At 44.0% G+C, this 16,794-nt stretch overlaps 1 protein-coding gene across 2 annotated transcripts in view; it reads right to left on the bottom strand.

Annotated features, from left to right (window-relative positions):
• LOC115573306 (semaphorin-6B-like) overlaps positions 1–15,038 on the bottom strand; it is a 38,059-nt gene extending 23,021 nt beyond the window's left edge. The window contains exons 1-2 of one of the 2 annotated variants that reach the window (XM_030404035.1): positions 14,260–15,038; positions 8,434–8,515 (exon numbers count right to left, since the gene is read on the bottom strand). The gene's annotated coding sequence lies outside the window, so the exon portion shown is untranslated. The remainder of the gene's footprint in view (positions 1–8,433; positions 8,516–14,259) is intronic. The other variant, XM_030404034.1, reaches the window with a different exon arrangement.
• Between the last annotated feature and the right edge of the window lie 1,756 nt (positions 15,039–16,794).

Here is a 16,794-nt window from a genome sequence, read left to right on the forward strand (position 1 = left end):
GAAAGTACAACGAAAGACACAAATAATCATCGGAGTGTCGAAATCCATTTTCTCATGAACTTTTTTCATCACCATCTATTATATGTTTGACATTTCTAAGGCTCAAAGTGTTCCTTCAGCTGGTTGTTATATCCCTGAAACACTGACGCTCCCCTCTGTCGTTTATAGACAGATATATGCGTGACTCATACCGTCTTGAGATCGCCATCATTTCTGATGCCGTTCGCTTAATAAATGTCCATGAATAGGCTTCGAAATTATAGATAAGAGACGTTCTCTGTAAGTCAGAACCTGCCTGAAAGTCCTCACTTCTTCAGGTTTTCTTCTTCTCTTCTCCTGGCTTTAGAAAGCATCGTTGTTTACCTTCAGAGAAAGTTGGCAGTGAGAAGGGAACAGCACCGTATTTAATATATTAACAAAGCAGTCCTCGGCCAACTACCTGGGTATATTACACGCCTTCTTAATTATAGATCAAGTGCGCACTGCACTAAGATACTGAGATGATTTAGTCCCTGAAAACCACCACGACTGAGACTGAGAAACCGGCTTTTAGACCGTACGCTCCACACAACTGAGACGATGTATGAAAACCTGCTGCAAGGCTGGACATGCTGATCTCTTTTACCTAGTTTTAAGTATCCAACATGCTGTATCTTGATATTGTCCCGCTTAAATAATGCAATGGATGATATGATCGTCTCTTTAAATCCCTCGGCTCTCCTCTGTCGCCTGCTTTAAACCTATAATATTGCATTTAATGCTGCGTGCGTGCCGCTACATCACACCAATTAACCTGATGTAATCTCCCAAAGCTGCTCCCCGCTCCAGCTCTCACTGTGAAAAATAAAAGCCAGAAGATGCTGCTCGATGTTCGATATTGTGAAAAAATGATGCATATATCGAGATATTCGATAAAAACATACATATACAAATGTTAGGTTTTGTTTTTTGCTTTTACTGTCCAAAATAGATACGGTGCCCATGAAAACCAGAGTAACTGCTCTCACTGGGCCACGCTGCACGTTATAAATAAAGGTGAAATGACAAAAAAAAAAAAGAGAGAAAATGTCGAGCTGTGTCTGTCGTATGGGCAATAAGCCCGCGAGTAAAGAGAAGAAAGACGGGACCAAAAAGCCACGGGTTCAACACTGGACGTCCCTCTTTCCTTCCTCCTTAAAGCGACCTGCACATGCTACATACCAAAACCCTGCAGGCGAATCATCGATGGAGCCTCCTCATTAGAGTGTATATTGATTAAGGTTATCGATCCCCTAAGATAAACCATCAGATCTTGGCCAAGGCCGGCATATTACAGCTCTGCTGCTAGCCAGCGCCACGACAAGGGCAGTATTTTTTCCCCCAGCTCTGGGCTATAAAAAGAGGTCCGGGGCAGCGCTTTGACATTCGTTTATCAAGGTTTTTTGATTTTTTCCCCGCTGAGCCGAAAAGACAGAAGCGAGAGAGATGAAGGATGAAAGACAGGGATGGTTTTTGAGCGGCAGACAGAAAAGAAAAAAGGGAGGAAAAAAACTGCCTGCTACAGCCTTCCAGCTCATCAAGATAGAAAAAAAAACAGACCGCTGGTGACAGAATGAGTATCAGCAAATCAAGGGAAGAGAGACGAGTCGTGTGGAAAGAAGAAGAAAAAGGGCTGTTATGCTATTTGTGTCAGATCATGTTGGCGTGATGGGATTAAATGGTGTGACGCTGACACGGCTATCATGGGACGCGTGTAATGATGGCGACGTGCCGCACGGTGTAATCTGCCCTCATCAGGCGAGCACATTAGCAAATCACCTGCTAACACTCACATCATTAACCAATCAGCAGGTCATCTGAAGAAGCATAATCACCCGATTTCTCCTCTTATCAGCCCGTCCATATGTTTGAGTCCTCATCAGGTGGGACTGAGCTCCATTTCATAAAGTCTGCGGCTTTTGCTCACCTGCCTCGTCTGATTGGACGGGGAATCGTAAGGGGGGCAAGAGGCATGCTGGGAGTATCTACACAACCCCCCCAGAGAGTGTGTCAACAAGCAACATGAAATATATCTATTTAATGATTATCTTTCTAATATTTACCCATGATTCCCGGCCCAAAATGCCTCTGTGGCCTTTTCGGTGTATGCCGGACGTGCTCGTATTTGCACAGGGCATCTCGACTATTAAAGCTGCTGAGCGAGATCAATACAGCAGCCCGCTGCTACACAGAGACAGAATAAAGAAGCACCATCCCCTCCACGCAGTGAGGAGCATCCGCCGACCATGAGGACGGAATAATAACAAAACAGAAAAGCTGGAGCTGTTTTGTCTGTAGGCGCGAGTCCACAGCCAACCAAACCCAACCTCACTGCTGCTGCTGCTGCTGCTGCTGCTGCTGCAAGCACTGTTGTCGGGCTGCTTGAGCTCTGACCCGTGCCGCACCCGACTACACCACAGCCATTAATTAATCCTTTGATTAGTGTGTGTACGCATGTGTCTGAATCCAAAACGCGTCTCTCTCTCTCTGTGGCGTTGACATTTCGCTCGTCGCTGCACGTGAACTCTGTTAAATCTGTTGTTGTGATTGGAGTCCACGGGCATTAAAAATAATAAATCTCTTTTCTCTCTCTCTCTGTTTTCTCCCCCCCTCTCTCTCTTCAGCTGCTGCAGCCACTCCACTCTGTGCCTTTGTTACCGTAGCAACCAATAGCAAAACTAGGCAGAGATGTTCTATTGCAGTAGATGTTAAAAAAAAAAAAAAAAAAAGCGAGGAGGGGAGGGGTTCGCCCTCTAAACATACACATGAGCACATACATGTGAGCATACACACACACACACACACACACACACACACACACCTGCACACACACACACACCTGCACACACACACTGACGCTTAATCATGAACCCGAAATCCATGAAGTGAGATCATATGAGCCGGCACGAACGTGGACACAGATATGGAGAGGTGGGGGTCCCCTCTCTCTCAGCGAGGAGGGGGATGGGGGAGCTGCAAGCATTTTGTCTCCACATTATCCACACACACACACACACACACACACACCGGCAGAACAGTGCAGCTCATTTGAAATCAATAGGTCAACAATGGAGGATATTCATTGAAAACACAAGCGTGCATTTATTATTACACCTTCACTTGCTCACTGCCAAGCCTCTTTATTATTTATTTTTTCTTTTTCACGGGGTTTCCCCTTCCAAGATGTAATATTTCAGGCTGAATGGGCACGCTGGGCGGTCATCGCTCCTTTGCTTATGTAAAAACCTTAAAAAGAACAACTTTACAGGACATGAAGGTGAGCGGCGCCGCCACAAAACAAGGAAGCATTTAAGAGCTGGTTTTGTGTGAAAGCTGGGAGACTTCCTCTAATTATGGCAGGTTGCAATAAACACAAAGAGGGATCAAGACAGTCGGATTCAAGACTGTTAAGAAATAAACGTCGTGCCGGCGTGAAGACTCGGCCTGAACAGAATCCTTTACACCCTCCTTCCATTCGCTCCTCGAGGAGAGTATGCAGGTTAAAGCCCGGAATAAAGTAAGATGGCCTGAGGGTAGAAACACAGACACGGGCTAAACTGGGAAGAAGTGGGTCACCTTCACACTTCAGCTCTCCACCCTACAGCTTCATTAACAGACTTAAAAGAGATTTCCACTGAAAACGGAAGCGGGCGTGTAACAAGATGTATCCGTCCCGACTTTCTGACTATGGCACAATCGCCGATTCCAGATAAGATCAATGCAATGATGTTCAGAGAAACATTATATGACTCCACGAAATCGCTGGGCGCATCGACAACAGCGGGAGGTGCGTTAGAGAATACGGAGCAGATGTTTCTCTCTCTCGCCTCGAGCTTTAACACAAAGTTGTTGCCCAGCTCCAAAGTTAAAGCATCCGATCGATGTGAGACCCACATCACTTATTTCAAAATCTGCTTCACGCTCTGAAACTCTGCCATGAAGCGAGTACAATCCAGCTATAGGCTTTTTTTTTTCTTTTTTTTTATGAGCCAAGATGCATTTCACACAAAATAACTGGATAAAGACTAAATATTTTCACGCGTTTCTCGGATTACACACCGAAGACGCACAGCACAAAAGACCGAGCAGAGCATCTGTGACGACACCTGCGGGGATGTTTTGAAAGCCTGGAGTCGGGAATCGTTCCGTGGTGTCACATCTCTCTTTTTTTGTTATTTGTTGGAGAAGCTGTAAGACGATTGGCTGACAAAAAAGTGAAATTAGAAATTAAATATGTGCTGAGTTTCTATTTTAGGATACAAGTTGGGAATACTCTCGCTCACTGCAGCGAAGAGATTCTGGAGATATATTAGCGCTTTCACTCCGGTTTCTGGTCTGATGGCCGTTTGATTGAAAATGTACGACTAACACATGGATCTTAATTATCCAGAGGGGTTAAAAAAAAAAACCTAAAATTTTAAGATTGGTGTAATAGCTGGGCAACCAGAATGCCAGTATTTAGCACTGACAGTGTTATAGAGTTAAATGAGAAGATTGATACCACTCTCTATCTGTTCATTAAATATGAAGCTCCTGCCAGCAGCCAGTTAGCTTTGATTAGTGTTGAGCTGTAGTGTCCATTATTTTTGACTTGGAGGGCCGGAACTGACACTTAATGGTGGTTACGGGCTGAAAGCAAACACCAGTTGTATTGTATTGTATTGTATTGTATTGTATTGTATTGTATTGTGCAGATGCTGAATGGTACGATTGGATCCCATGTTTCCATGATTGAATGACTTCCTGTGCAAAGTGCCACTCTGCCTGCCATGCTCAGATTATGAAACATTAATAATTAGGTAACCTACATATTTAAAGAGCTTTTTACCGCATAGAAAAAATGAAAACATCAATTAAAGATTTTTTTTCAATCTGGAAGGGAAAAATAGAGACTTATGGTCGCAGGTTAGGCAGCCCTGGTCACAAGAATGTAAACAGAGAGAAACAGCTAGAGGAGCTCTGAAGATTAAAAATAATCCGCCTGGCAGGACCTTTGTAGAAAGGTAAAGTGTAATGACAACACAGGGTTGTGTACCGGACTGTTTCTTAATGGAGTTTCTGCTGGTCGACTGGCAACAACTCCCAGCCAATGAACTAGTTCAGCACACAACCCCTGTAAAAACTGAGCGATCACGTTTTTAACACGTTTTTAACACACATTTTCTAAGCAGATTATACAGACAAGATGAAATGTGTTAATTAGTGACTTTCAGAGGTGCTAGGTGGATTATTTTTTTGAACCTTTTGGCAGAGCCACATTAACTGTTCCCTGTGTTTCCTGTCTTTGTGCTAAGCAAGGCTAACTCGCTAAAGGCTGTAGCTTCATATGAGTTCGGTATCAATCCTCTCATCTGACTCTCTGCTGGAAAACAGATTATGGTCATTTTCATGTTCATAATTTTATACTGGGTTGTTACTAGAAAACGTTGACATGCTCTAATTCTCAAAAAACGCATAATTTTTCTCATACTGTCCTGTGCTGAGACGCTCCTGTCTCTTTAAGGCCCCTCCTCCTGTATACCCAGCCTCCTCTGATTGGTCAGCTCACACACGACTGAGCCAGCACCGCTAACAGAGCAGCTGTGTTAAATTAATTCTTACATGCCAAACAAGCCACTTGGCATGACATGGTGAGGTAGTGTGATGTCATAAAGTCACTGAATTAAAGGTGGGACTACTGACGAGGCGTTTCAGGAGCAGTGTTTTCAGTAGGAAAAAAGAGCTCCTGTTGGTCTGACTTTCATGCTCTTTTACATGCAGAAGAACTAATACAGAGCAAAGAGAGAACGGTACAAATGAAAAAGTATAATAGGTCGCCTTTAATTTGATAGTCGTTGTACTTTTTAAAGGTTAGCTGACCGGCTCAGTTGGTAAACATTCCCCTCGCGCTGCAGTAATGATGTGACATTATGAATTACATGTGTGCCAGTATCGCCGGCTTGGGCGTCAGAGCTTGATTCGAATTCAAAATGGTTGCCGTGGGAATAATTAATAGCGGTATTAAAAAATCTCCCGGAACAGGATGCAGCGCTGGTCCAACCACATGGTGTCAAACAGGTCCGATTGGAGAGAAACGAACGCACAGATTTTCTATTCAGGCAAGAAGGATCTGGTCACATGCAAAAACGCGGGGAAGAGCAAATGTGATTTCGCACATACTCACTCGTGCATTCATGCACGCACACACACAATCATGCTCGCCCCGGCAGTGGAATCACTGTGTCAAGTCTTTATCTTATCGAGGTGGAGGCGATATTCCCTCAAGTGGCTGCCTGTCTCATAAGAGCAGGTCTAATCAGAGTTAAGGGAATCTGTCTTTTGCTGTTAAATATCCCAAAATACTATTCAATCTACAGGGTCATTTATATGCTAATGCACAGGTTACCTCTGCATAGGCCTTTTGACGCAGGCTGCATGCTGCCTGTTAGAACGGTTATGTGTGCACGTACGAAAAGAGGACTAAAAAGACAGAAAGAAGAGAGAGAGTGAGAGAGAGAGAGATGAAAGGGAAAGATGGAGGTGAAGAGAGGGAAGAGAGAAGATAGAGAGGCAGAGAGGAAGGGAGATATTCCCCTGGGAGAGTGCCATAGGTAATTAAAATAGGATGGACAGAGCTGGAGTCTAGCCAGAGAGAGCTCCATCTCCCCTCAGACTTCTTCCCCAATCAGGCCCTCTGCCTACAGCCAAATTGCTGCTAGTGACAGACACACAGTGGCCCGTACGGACGCAGTGAGTTATCAGCTTATGGATAATGGACGTGTACGTACAGCGGGATAAACACGCAGGCTCCGAAAAATGCAGGTGCAAAGCAATCAAACACTTGCAAATGACAGAAATGTGGGCGACAGAACAGGGGATGTGTCGACTTCTGGTGCTGCACTGAGACATGAAAACAACACACTCGCACACACACACACACACACACCACACAGACACACACACACACACATGCACGATCGCGGCGCTGTACAAAGCTGCAGCAAGGGCAAACGTTACTAACCAGAGTTTGACTGCAGTAAGCACATATACATTCACTGCACAGCTCCGAGCTGGAGGCGAGCACATGAGTATGCGGTGCACGCACTCAGACACACGCTATGAGCACAGAGGCGAGCGCACGCACACTCCCGATGAAGATGAAGATAATTGCACAACAGTCGCACCGGTTTCTCATCTGTGATTCCGACCTGTTTTAGAGGCTGTTTTTGCTTCTTTACTGTGAAAGGAAGTCCACGACATCCGTCTCTGGGGAGCGTCTTTTTCTTCTGCCTAAAGCGAACCATTGTGCTCCTCTGACACACAGCAGAAATTAATGTTTTCGTCCTCATGAACACATTGTGATATCAGCCTCTGCTGTGTTATATTTCTGGGTTCTTTGCTTTCTATGTTTTACTTGACCACAGCCCCCGAACATCTCCCTGCCTCTCATTTCTCTCCCTCAACAATGACTATGCTAAACGGGCTGTGCTAATGTCTCAACGTGGCAGCCATTACCATACATCTCGTGCGCTCTTTAGTGGCTTCTCTTACGCTTGGCGTGGAAAAGGAGGCTGAAAAGGTAGCTCATATTCTCGTCGTGTTGCTCTTTGTGCGCTGTGATCACCAGTAAGGGTAAATTTAGCTCTTTTGGCAGGAGCCCTACTAAGAGGATCACAGCTCACAATAGGTGGTCCACACACACACACACACACACACACTCAACAGACATCAAAATGCCAAAGAACCTGCTCGTGGATTGATGTGTGCACACGACGGCGTACACACCCAAAGCACGGCGACAAAAAGACCCCTCCCCTGAGAGCTTTCGCCCCCTTCCCTCCTCCTCGCAGGTATAATTGTGTTCCTGCTCCTCTCCTCTCGGCCGTGCCTGGGCCCCAGATGAAAAGACATAATTAAAGGAGAAAAGTTGTGTTTGTTGCAAAAAGGAGGGGACGGGTGTGAGGAAGAGGACAGGATGAAGGAAGGAGAAAGATTAGCCACAACAAAGCTTCATCAGGGCTACAAAACCATCTAGAGTAGCTGGGAGACAAAGGACTCGGATGTGCCTTTATCTCCCAATAAAAAAGTCCTCCAAATCCCTGTGGCTAAGCTGCCATAACTAAAGCCTGCCGCTGGCGTGGCTCTTCGCCGAATTTGTTGGGCAACAAAAGCAGAAAAATATGAGAAGACGGAGCAAGCGCCCGGGAAGTTTATATACCTCCATTCACTCTGTGCAAAGAAGTAAGAAAGTCGGGAGCCTCAGCGGTGGCATTTGAGTAAAGGTTACTTTCTTATTTGCTTATTGTGTTCGTGTGTCCTCGCGTGTGTGCGTGCGAGCGCCTCAGCGGAAGCGCGAAGCGGTCGGATCATTTCCTCACTTTCTTTTGCAATTTTTGCAATGCAAATGAGAAAACAGACGGCGAGAGATTAGACTACCTTTATCTTTTTAAGTTGAGACAGCTGTGATATCGCTCACATCCCAAAACATTCGCCAGGCGGTTTATACGGGACGGAGCAGCTGCATGCAAACAGAGAAAGAGAAAGAGAGAGAGGTTCAATATGGGAAACAAGATTTACAGTTAATTAAACTTAAATTAAGATATTTTACTGTTTGCAAACAATGACACAATTTGCTGCTGAGCGATGCGAAGGTTTAAAAACATCAGAGGCAACTTTGCAACGAACAGATGATTAATGAATGGCTTGCAAAGCATTTAGTAACACTTTCCGTGAAGCATTGTAGATGCACAACCCAACCAACCTCAATGTAAATACTGAAACTATCTTATTTAGTTTATTGTGTCTGTTTTATTCTGTCTTCATTAGATCCTCTTAGATTTATATTTTCGGAGTACTGACTTATTTTGTGTTGTGTGCAGCTACCCCACGTGCCTTAAATTGCCCCCTGAGGACAAATAAAGTTTTTTGAATTGCATTGAAGCGATGTAAGGAATCAATTTTATGTTGTTTTTTTTTGTGATTCCTCAGATGTGGTCATCAACAGTGTGTGACAAAGACATCATAGAATGGAGGCAGGATATTAACAACTTAACAAAAAACGTATCTAAAATATAATTAGAGAACAGAAACATGACATTTTACTTGGAATTTCAATATTATAAATTACCCCAAGCATCCTTGTCTACATTACAATCGAAATCAGTGCATGTCGGGCAACATTTAATCAAATAACGACTGATCTGTTATAGACCAATATCGCCCGAAAATATGTGTGTAATAAGTGTTATAATGCACCTGCAGTGGGTCTAATCACAGGTTCTTTCAATTCTTTATCGCATTAATCGTAACTCATTATGATGCTAACGTCCATCATGCTTTAAAACACACTCACACAGGATTATAGTGTGTCTGTACTTATAATCAGTTAATAAATATTCATAACGCTTCATAACAACAATCGTACATTATTAAGCATTTTATGTCGACTCATGAGGCGAAGTATCGATTCTTCATTATCGCTGATCGCTCGCTATTGGTGCACGGATCATAGTGCCGGAGTTCTGATACATTACGACCCTTTTAAACACATTATAACCACTATGATATACTATTATAGCATTGAAATGTGATTAATTAGCCATTGGGTGTCTTAAGTAAAGCGATGAAATCCTGTGCTGTAGGCAGAGACAAGTCTCTTTTCGCTCTAAAGTTAAGATTGATAACATTTTTATGTTGCCAAATGTTTTTTTTTTTAAAAAGAAAACATCGACAGAGTTTGTAGAAAGATGCAGTTTGTCAGGTCCAAAATGATAGTTTCATGAATCCTGACAGTTCCGGCAGCTTCTAAACGAGGTTTGTGAGTCAGTGGTATAACAGCGTTGGGATCATGTGATATCTGTGTTTCAACAGCGATCAACAGACTTTGTAGCTGCCAGTCTGTGGAAAAAATGTTTGAGTAAATGGACTTTCATTTCTACAGTGTACCGACCGCTCAAAGGGCTTTGCTACACTTTCACACATTCACACACTGACGGCTGAGGCTGCCGTGCAAGTTGCCAACTTCTGCCACCAGAATCTTGCTCAAGGACACTTCGACATGCAGCCGGGGGGGGGGTGCTGGGGATTCGAACGAGCAACCTTCCGATTACTGGACGATCCGCTCCGAGCTACAGCCGCCCGCTGAGCTCCACAGACTGCACCCAGCAAACTGTGCTGCCCTGATGTTAGCAACATCGGCTAACTTTAGCAAACGTTAGGTAGTGCAACGACATGGCAACCGCTCGAGCAGGCAGATGACTCAATGTAATTAATCTCATTGTTTTAATATTTTGTGAAAGTAGTCATCATTATCATACTGTCACAGTATCGATATTAAAGTATTTGGTCAAAGAAAGGAGATAGGAGGAGATATTTATCACGTGCCAGGATTAAATATATTGATATTATTTTAAGGCCATCTCTCTCAGCCCTTTTAACTAAGCTTGGATTGACTATAAATATATGATGTATTAATGATGGTTATTAAAAAGTGTCATTAAACAATGACACACATAAAACATGCTATGAAATGCCTGACCCTCGGGGGGGAGGGTGTGTCAGAGAAGATGTTAAACTACAGCGGACTGAACAACACGCTGCAGGATGAACACACATGTTAGCGTGTTGCGGCGCCCGCTGAGGCCACACAATGCGCTCAGGGATTCATAAAGAAGAAGCAGCACCTCAGGGGAGGAATCAGCCGAGACGGGGAGTCATAAAACTGAAGACGCATGGCCACTGTAAAGTATATGAGGGATTCTCACGTTGAAAGCAACTGCAGGGTGTTATTACACGCTACATGTGGCAACCGAACCCACCTGGCTGCAGCCACCTCGGCCACCTGGACATCGTTTATCTCGCGCGGTACAGTTTATGACACCGCGGACGATCTTACAGCAGAGGTTGCCACAGGTGAGGCTCCTCGGCGTGTGTGGTGGCTATTACGCTGATCCTTCCCTCCTCAAACATCTGGAAGGACTTGTCAGAGAAAGCCCAGTTAGGCTCCTGAAAAGCCTCTCACATGAGCGCAGGGAATGTTTTGCATAAGGGAGGTTATTTTAAATACCTGTCTCGGGATAAGAGCTCACATCTGACAAGCACAGAAAGCATGCCGGCGTGACTCCTGACCCTCCGGCCCTCATAATCCTGCACAATGACTCCCTGAGGTCCGAACTCTGAGGGCCCCGCTGGAAAGGTTCACCTCAGCAGATGCCTGCCCGGCCAGATTCCCTCTGATCTCACGGCCCCGAGGTCCACAGACGTCAACACCCTTTTCAAGTGTTGATTTTGTCGTAAAGACTCCCACCAAACCCCTAAAACCAGATAAACACCGCTCTCTGTGTGAAACCGGGACTTCAAAATATACCGTATCCGGCTGCTTTTGAGGAAAAGCGTTCCTTCGAATCCCTCGACAGCGATCATAACGTCGCTCTATTCTCTGATCAGATTAGAGAACAGGCCCTTGTTCTTGCAACCGGGCGCACATGGGAGTTAATGCTGCGAGTTACGTGAAGTTCATCCAAGCACTTAAAGAGCGTACGTTAACATTCCTTCATGTATAAGCCGAGCAGTGAGTGGGCGGCGTCTCCAGACTGTGTGAGGAACGAGGAAATCTGCAGCCATTCAAAGACAATTCATAGAAAAGCTTTAAAGGTTCGCTGTGTAGTTTTGGGGGGAGGACACAACACCACTTCACACTGTTTTACTTTGTTTACATGTGGCGGACCCTGCCACCAAACACTGATCTGGGGACTTGATTTTCCAGCTTGTTTATCCAGTCATGGAGAGATTTCTGAGTTTCCCCTCCATCACTACATAAGCGCCGCTTTAACACGGCGTCCTGGGCGAAAGAAGCAACTCAGTCCGACGTCTGATATGAAACAGAGAGAGACGATTTTTAGTCGCAGCATCGAGGCCACACAGTGCAAAAAAAAACAAAACAGGAGTGTGTGTGAGTCAGTCAGCGTTCCTCTCTGTGTACCGGAGGTAACGAGAGGCAATTTGTCGCCGAATGCTTGACGTATTCTCTTGGCGATGGGAACAGAGGAGCTGTTAGGTAACATCTCTCTCTCCTTCCAACATCTTCTGTCTGTTTCTTCTTCTCACTCTATTTAACACACACAAAGACACACACACACACACACACACACACACCTCTCAGTCATTCTACACATTTCGAGAAAACGTGCTCCTTAGCAACCCCCCCCGACGAGCTAATCTGCCGGCGATTTCACTCTTTGTGGGTTAGGCCCGTGCGATGCTGCAGCCCAATCTCATTTTTTTTTTTTCTCCCACGTGTTTGCGGCTTAGCATGTGTGATTGAATAGGGTCCTGTGTGATCAATAGAGCTCATTAAATGTCCCTGTGGGCAGTTGTCTCACCCCGAGGCTCTCACAGATTGCTTTTACCTGAGGCCCTCTCTGCTCCAAAGTGGTTGCAACTTTGTTTGTAATTAATTTTCTAATTGAATCACTCAAGCCCGGCCTCTGCGTGCTATTTTTTTTTTTTTTTGTCTCCCCTAAATGTAGCCTGAAGTATCCATTTGGCTGTGGGTGTTTTTTTTTTGGTGTGAGGAGGCTTTGGGAGTGCTGTATGTTTGGGGACGGGGCGGGTGTTAAGACTCCCCGCTCCAAAAAAAAAAAAGGGAGGCTGAAGGAAACAGTGGCTGCACCTGTTGTTCCCTGCGGTTGCTGTGCTGCGGGGTTAGCACCTGCTCACACGGCTGCTGTGTGGCTGTCTGTGTGGGCAGCAGGGATAACAGGGAGACCATTCACACCCGCTCAGACTGCTGTCTGCAGCCCCTCTCCCTCAGCGCTCGTTCACTCCGCGAGCTCCATCATCTCTTCCTCTGCCTCTCTACATCGCGGCGAAGATTTCTATCTGCCACACTTTATCCTTTGTACCCCCAATCTGTCCGTCTGTCTGTGTTCCCATCTCTCCCCCCCCCTTTCCCTCCTCCTCCTCTTTCAATTTTATGTTTTTTCTCTCTCCAGCCATCTCTTTCTCTCTTTTTTTTTTGCCTTTCAGCTCACTCAGAAACACAAACAGCAGCAGCTGGGAGCCGTTATAGTCCTTCTGTGGAACTCGATAGCTTTTAGTGTGAAGGACGGAGTTGTAAACAATAAATTGCATATACGGAAAGGAAAAAAAAAAAAGCCCTTCAGTGCGAGCCGGGACAGCAAGTGAGTGAGCGTTTAAATCGGAGGCCGTGGAGGTTGAGAGTGTGGGCAGTTTTAGGTGACAAGTTATTGCAAGCGTGCAAGACAAAGGGACGCACTGAAGAGGTCTGACTCCTCCAGGTTTCATCAGTTCCTCTCTGGGAATAAAAGTAAAGCGCCAAGAGAAGGACAGATAGTTAATGTCTTCGATTCAAAGGGACGCTGACTGGGAATTGTATTATCTGCAGCATTGCCGAGGTCATAGCACAAACTCAGAGGAAAACAAGGTCCCCAGAAGACTGTGGCAGGGTCCGCCACATATAAACAAAGTAACACAGAAACTGTGTCGCCCTTTAAGATCGGTTTATTCAGTCATGAAACCAAAGAGAGGTTGTGTATTCCGTCTGACTCGACATAGAATATTTTAAAAAAATCACTTCCACAAAAAAACTACAGAGTGCTCCTTTAAACAGCAGGGAGACGGTGTGCTCAGTGCATCTATCAAGCCACTCCTGTAATGACATAATCAATTGACTTTATGGGCTCCCAAATCATCACATGTGACCTTTTTTCCCTCCAGCAAAAGCGTTTAATAAAGCAGCACGAACAGAACATTTGAAAGCTCGTTTAAATCCCGACCTGTGATCGGGGTCGTGATCCAAATGAGAATTCTTTTTTCGCACCAGGCTTTTTTTTTTTTTTTTTTTTTTGTGCCTCGTCCCTTTTTTTTTTTTTCTTTGCAGCGCAGTGTTGTAAGTGTTGTTGAGCTCCTTTCTGCTGAGGCATCATCACTGGGAGAATTAGCCTCTCTATGCAACACGTGAAAGAACAATGATGTGCATGACACGCATGTTAAAGACAAAAAGACGAAACACATCAAACTTGCAGGCGGCAGACACAAAAGGTCCGGGCGATGCCAAAACGCGCATCCAAAAAAAAAAAAAAAAACAGGGCGCAAGGATTTAATGCAGCATCGCGTTTGGTGGCGGTGATAAAAAAAAAAAAAATTGCGCACATGCTGCATGTACCTGTTCATCCCCTCCAGCCCCCCTCAGACCACCATCGCTCATATCCATCTCTCAATCCCACCATTTGGCACACTCACCGCACCAGATGGACAGGTATAGGGAGGCGGACGCAGGTGCCAGTCGCCAGCTCGCCCCTCTCTCTCTCCGCTCGCTCTTCTTCTCCCTCTCTGTGGTAGAAAACGGGGGGTGATGGATCTCACGGCTCTCGGTTATCCAGAGCCTCTCTTGTCTGTCTGTCTCTCTCTCTCTCTCTCTCTCTCTGTGTCTCCTGGAACAACAGCAGCTCCTCAGCCGCACCTCACCTGTCTCTTCCCCTCTACGGTTCCTGCGCGTCGCCGCCGCCGGAGCATCACCGTTTACCGAGCGCGTCCAAAAAAAAAAAAAAAAAAGAAAAAGAAAAAACCGCCCAGCCAACTACAAAACGCGTTTTTTTTTCTTCCTCTCCTCTCCTCTGCTCTCCTCTCTCCCCCCTTCTTTCTTCCGCTGGAGAGAAAGAGTCCGTAGTGTGGATGCGTAAAAAAAAAAAAAAAAAGATCCAGGAGACGAAGCCTTGTTCACAGCCTCGCACACAAAAAGAAGAAGATGATGACAACAACAAAAAAAAAAAGAAAAATCCCAAATCCTGCAATTGCGGACTGTGTTAAGTCTTGTGTCTGTCAGGAGGGGACCGGCCGGTTGTTGTCTCAAGCTTCAGCTCTGAAATGAGCAGTCAGCAGAATGTAATCCCTCGTTTTTGGATTTACAGTGTCGAGGTGAAATGTCCAACGCGGAGCAGTCACACTGACAGCAGGGGCCCATAATTCACACCCCCTGAAACACAGTCCTGCAGTGGATCAATGATGAATGGAGGGACCTCTCTCTCTCTCTCTCTCTCTCTCTCTCTCTCTCTCTCTCTCTCTCTCTCTCTCTCTCACACACACACACACACACACACACACACACACAAGCCATTATGCCAAGCCATCATTGAAATACGTGTTTGCTGTTCAGGAAAGTTGTAAGTTAAAAGGCCTTTAAATAAAGAATCTGCAGAGTGTCATTCAGTCATGTTAAATAAATCAGGCAGCATGCTGCATATTCTATGGATGAATGGAGGGATGGATGAATGGATAGGAAGATATTGTTTATGAATTGATGGATAGATGCTTGAGTGGAGGGTTGGATGTATGGATAAGATGTTTTTTTAAAAAAACAAAAACAGGTTTTTTGTATGTTATTTTAAAGGCCCCTCTAGAGAGGGGAATTGGAAATTAGCTAAGGCTATAAATGCTATGATGCTTTCTGTTGGATTGTTGTACAACCCACATGATCTGTATCTGTCCCTATTAAATAAACCATATAAAAAAAAAAATAAAAATTTTTTTTTGCAATAAATAAATAAAAATATAGAAGAATGAAAATGAATCAGACCCTAACACGGTGTTTTAAAGATAAGTTAAATGCATCTCTGTTTTCATTTATGTTTCCTAAATCCTGTTTTTTGTGCACTCCAGGGAAAATCAATCAAACGGGTGTTTAAGGCTGCAACTAGATTATTTTCATTATTGATCATTCTGCCCTTTAGTTGTAATTGATTCAGTATTCAGCAGTCGATAGCTTGATCTATAAATGTCCCAAACTCAAAGACTCTTCATTCACTAAAAAAAGAATCAAATCTTTACATTTAAGAAGCTGAAACCAGCAAATGTTCAGTGTTTTTGTGTAAAAGATGCCTGACATGAATGATCGATTATCAAATATGTGGGTGTTTGATTTTCTTTGTATTGATTTATTGATTAATTGACTGATCATTGCTTCTCTACTAGTGTAGTTGCTTTTATGTGAATTCTTCATATGGAAAAAGACACAATACTGTATTTGACTATCATTTTTACACTTGCATAATATTCATTTTTCTTTTTTTATGCTTGGTTAGACTTTAGAGGCTCTTACCAAAACATTTGAGAGGCAAATGTTGCACTTTTTACTCTGGTGCTCTTTATTAAAGTCACATGAAGATGAAACTTTGTGTTTGAATGACAAACAGTTTTTGAATATGATGCGTTGTCAGAGTGGAGTTGTAAAAAACTGTCCAATAATAAAGGAAGTGATTAAAGTGAACTCTCACTGGCCCAGCTACAGTGTTTAGATGATTAGACTGAAAAGGGCCATTCTGCTGCATAATGAGAACATTAACTTTTGATTCAATTGTAATTTATTTATAACACTTTTGGATTTGGCAGGTGAGATTTTGAATGAAGGACTTTATAACTTATATTATTATAATATTCTTATTACTGTAGTTACTGTGACATCATGCACCTTACTGCCACTATCACTGCTGCACCTTAACCAATCCATCAGTCCACTTTGATCACTTTTATTGTTGACTTATACCTTCTGCTTCATTGCTATTTATATTTCGTGAATTATTATTGTCTCTGCACGGCTTTATGTACATACATGTATAGACGGATACAGTTTATACACATGCTCGTTATCCCTGCTGTCCATATATTCATACCCCATTTTGTTTTTCTTTCTTTATTATCTTATAATTGTTATTATTTCTTAGATACATTTTATTTTCTAATTAACTATTTACCCTTTCTGTGGTTGAGTCTCTAAGCATA

The sequence above is a fragment of the Sparus aurata genome, chromosome 21 (genome assembly GCF_900880675.1).
Source record: "Sparus aurata chromosome 21, fSpaAur1.1, whole genome shotgun sequence".
Classification (NCBI taxonomy): domain Eukaryota; kingdom Metazoa; phylum Chordata; class Actinopteri; order Spariformes; family Sparidae; genus Sparus; species Sparus aurata.